Source organism: Penaeus monodon, chromosome 26 (assembly GCF_015228065.2).
Source record: "Penaeus monodon isolate SGIC_2016 chromosome 26, NSTDA_Pmon_1, whole genome shotgun sequence".
Lineage (NCBI taxonomy): Eukaryota > Metazoa > Arthropoda > Malacostraca > Decapoda > Penaeidae > Penaeus > Penaeus monodon.
Window position 1 is genome coordinate 35934381 of NC_051411.1, and position 5000 is coordinate 35939380.

General features: G+C 29.8%; 2 non-coding genes across 2 annotated transcripts; both read right to left on the reverse strand.

Moving 5' to 3' along the window:
* Nucleotides 1-493: 493 nt before the first annotated feature.
* Trnag-gcc lies at nucleotides 494-564 on the reverse strand. The gene has a single exon. It is a non-coding gene; the product is annotated as a tRNA-Gly (tRNA).
* A 2871-nt stretch (nucleotides 565-3435) lies between these two features.
* Nucleotides 3436-3507, reverse strand: Trnag-gcc. The gene has a single exon. It is a non-coding gene; the product is annotated as a tRNA-Gly (tRNA).
* Nucleotides 3508-5000: the final 1493 nt, after the last annotated feature.

A 5000-nucleotide genomic window follows, 5' to 3' on the forward strand; every position in this document is an offset into this window, starting at 1 on the left:
GCAAGTAGCAGGTCCCAAGCCAGTCTCAAGGTGTAGCTGTCGGTTGGACACGTGGTTCTGCCAACTGTACCCCATGATCCAGCGATGAGACTTGTTACAAAAAGGCATCAAGACGAAACTCGATAGTGTCCAGGTTTCGCTTCCATATAGCAAAACTGGCAATATCAAGGTAAATCGAGTTCATAGCTCCTGCTGCCAGACCAATCCATCTACTGACTTCTTGGTCTAACAGCTCAGTGATATGGACTACTCTACCAAGGTATGCAAAGCTCTCTGTGATTTCAACATCCTCATCGCAAGCATGGATCGGTTGAATGGGTTCCCCTAACAGGCCCCCAAAGTCCTGAATCTTGGACTTGGTCCAGACCTTTAGATCTAAGGGCTTTGCCTCATTGCTAAATGCACCAAGAGCCGCCACCAGTGATTCCAGAGACTCAGGATAGCAACATCATTCATCAAATGAATGAGAAAATAATCCTCACTAGAAATAACGTGCATCGGCCGGGAATCGAACCCGGGCCTCCCGCGTGGCAGGCGAGAATTCTACCACTGAACCACCGATGATTGATAATATCTTTAAATGCTTACATAAAAAAAAAAAAAAATATATATATATATATATATATACATATATATATATATATAATATAATATATATATATATAATATATATATATATATATATATATACATATATACACACACACACATATATATATATATATATATATATATATATATATATTTATATATATATATATATATATATATACATATATATATATATATATATATATATATATATATATATATATATATATATATATATACATATATATACACACACACACACACACACAAGCATATACACACGTATTTATACATATTTATACACATGGTACATTTATGTGTATACATAAAATAGTAATTACCTAACCAACTACTCCCCTGGGGAAGGATCATGGATCAGCCATCCTAGTATAAAGACCCAGCAACTACATGATGGCAACATGGCGTCAAGTAGTTCGTCAAACACTGCATTGATAATGGCATAAAAGTGCTGATACATATATGTGTATATTTATATTTACATATATTTACATAGAGACAGTGAAAGAGAAACTGACAGAGAGAGAGAGAGAGAGAGAGAGAGAGAGAGAGAGAGAGAGAGAGAGAGAGAGAGAGAGAGAGAGAGAGAGAGAGAGGTGATTAGGCAGATAGACAAAAATCACAATAGTAACAAATTTATATTATTTGACAGTAGTAGTAGTTTTGGGCAAAGAAAAGTCACTCGTTTATTTTGGCCCGAAATTACTGTATAGAAAAAACTGAAAATCAATAACAATTACATTTATATTTCGATAAATGATAAAATCTGACGATGAAACATAATTAACATCAGCACAGGGTGTGCAATATCGATAAAATGACTTTAATCATTTTTGGGGTTTGTTTGCTTAGAGTTTTTGTTAATGCCAAAGTACCATATACTTTTCTTTGTCTTTTATTTATTTTTTGCTAATACCCTCGTCAGTAAGAAGGGAAATTGCAATATTGCCATATTTTTCAAACCGCCTAATGTTGCCATGTCTATTTTCATAATCATTAGGTAGGAGAACAGAGCAACATTATACCATATGTTATGTAGTTTGACCATATTTCTCACATTTTGGGTCATAACTATTTTTTCGTACCTTCGCTTGTTGCTTTTCTCCGATGAATTGGCTTTAATCCTGTGCAGTCACTATGAAAGCTTCCATTTTGGCTTTTAGCTTAGCCACTGATGGGTTTTGTTCTGTCTACACTAGTACGTTGGAAGCGCAGGGGTATTGTTCGTATGTTTTATCTATTATCTGTTTATTTTAATATGCTTTTCTCTCTTAAGTCCTTGATTATGTTTCATGTATTAAGGTCTCTCTTCCTTGCTTGTATTTCAATTTGATTTTCTTGCTAAGTGATTATTATTTTTTTTATTAATGCTCTTATTATTATCATTGTAAAGACAATGCATATTATAATATTGATAACACTGATAGATGTAATCCTTTTAATGATAATCATAATGATAATGACAATAATAATAAATATAAATTATCATAACTTACATACTTATAATCATAAATATAATGATGTTATTATAACATGATTTATTATAATTATTGTTGTTGGTACATCTACAACTATAACTACTATTACGTGTATTACTTTTGTTATTACCATTATAAGTTCTATTTTTATTATATTATTATCATCATTATCATATCGTCATCATCGCTATCCTCAATAATTATATTACCGTTTTTGCATTTATTGCTGTTATTATTATTATTATTATTATTATTATTATTATTATTATTATTATTATTATTATTATTGTTATTATTTTTATTATCATTATTATTATTATTACTGTTATTATTATTATTATTTATTAGTTATCATTATTATCATTATTACTTTCGTTATCATTCATGTAGCCGTTGCAATTATTAGAAAAAATAAATATACTCATGATTTAAATTATATCATTGTTATCAATGTTAATATTGCCTTCATCACTAATATACTGTATTAGTATCTTCTCATCATCATCAGGATAGTTATCATTATAAGCAGAATAGTTTCCCCATCATATCAGGATATTTATTTTCATCATAATCAGAATAGTTATCACCATCGTCATCAGGAGAGTTATTATCACCATATTCAAAATAGTTATCATAATTAGAATAATTATTAAAGGAATAAATTAATAAACTCCATAAAGAAATAGATGATATATAAATTATTAAAGGAATAAATTAATAAACTCCATAAAGAAATAGATGATATATAAATACTGAATTTCCACACACACAATGGTCTTAGCTCTCTAAGGTCACAAGGGATTGAATGAATAAGGAACTAACACATACTGACCTACTTTACTTATAATAAATACATAATATATATATATATATATATATATATATATATATATATATATATATATATATATAATATATATTTATTTATTTATATATATATACATACATATATATATATATATATATTGATATATATATATATATATATATATATATATATATTATATATACATATATATATATATATATATATATATATATATATACATATATATATATAAATATATACACATATACACACACACATATATACACACATATAAACATATATATACACATACATTTATATAGACACACACACACATATATAAACACACATACATATATATGCATAGAAATACACATACATATATATGCATAGAAATACACATACATATATATGCATAGAAATACACATACATATATATGCATAGAAATACACACACATGGATGAGTGAGCGAGAGAATCTTAACTTTGACAAGTTTACCTCTCAAACGAATGAGAAAATAATCCTCACCAGAAAGTACGTGCATCGGCCGGGAAATCGAACCCGGGCCTCCCGCGTGGCAGGCGAGAATTCTACCACTGAACCACCGATGCTTGACATACATACATACATACATATACACCACGTACAATGATTACCTAACCAACTACTCCCTGGTGTAGGATCATGGATCAGCCACCCTAGTATAAAGACCCAGCCAACTGCATGATGTCAACATGGCGCATCGGTGATGGCACAAATGTGCATATACATGTGCATATTTCTATACATTTACACTATATATCGACATATATTTACAAATACATATAGAGAGACAGGCAGGCAGACAAACAGACAGACAAACAAACAGATAGAGACAGAAGTATTTACACCTACACACATTACACACACACACATATATATATGGGGGGGGGTAGGGTAGGCAGACAGGCAGAAGCATTGATAGATGGAAATCACAATACTTACAAGTTTATATCGTTTGGAAATATTAGCATCATATCTTTTTTTTTTTTTTTTACAGTTTGGCAGTTCTACTACTAGGCCACATAAAGGTTTTGGGTGAAGGTTCCTATTATTTTGGCCCGAATTAATATATAGAAATGTTTTGCAAATCAATGACAATTACATTTACATTTCGACAAATGATAAAATCTAACATTTAATATAACTAACGTAAGCACAGGATGTCATATTTTCTCTAATTGTGACATCAAGTACTTGTATTAGGCTCATTTTAGAAGTCTCCAAGAAAAGAAAATTATGTCTGCTGGTTCAGCAATATCGACGAAATGACGCATTTTATGCATGATCTTTAATCACTTTTGGGGTCCCTTTGCTTAGAATTTCTGTTAATGCCAAAGTACCATAGAATTTGTCTTTTATTTATTTATTGCCTCGTCAGTAGAAGGGAAATTGCAGTATTGCCATATTTTCCAAACTGTCCAATATTGTCATGTCTATTTTCATAATTAGGTAGAAGAACAGAGCAACCTTATATCAAATGTTATGTAGTTTGATCTTATTTCTCACATTTTGGGTCTTTTTTCGTACCTTCGCTTGTTGCTTGTCTCCCATGAATTGGCTTTAATCCTGTGCAGTCACTATGAAAGCTTCCATTTTGGCTTTTAGCTTAGCCACTGATGGGTTTTGTTCTGTCTACACTAGTACGTTGGAAGCGCAGGGGTATTGTTCGTATGTTTGATCTATTATCTGTTTATTTTAATATGTTTTTCTCTCATAAGTCCTTGATTATGTTTCATGTATTAAGGTCTCTCTTCCTTGCTTGTATTTCAGTTTGATTTTCTTGCTAAGTGATTTTTTTTTTTTATTAATGCTTTTATTATTATCATTGTAAAGACAATGCATATTATAATATTGATAACACTGATAGATGTAATCATTTTAATGATAATTATAATGATAATGACAATAATAATAAAGATAAATTATCATAATTTACATACTTATAATCATAAATATAATGATGTTATTATAACATGATTTATTATAATTATTGTTGTTGGTACATCTACAACTATAACTACTATTACGCGTATTACTACTGTTATTACCATTATAAGTTCTA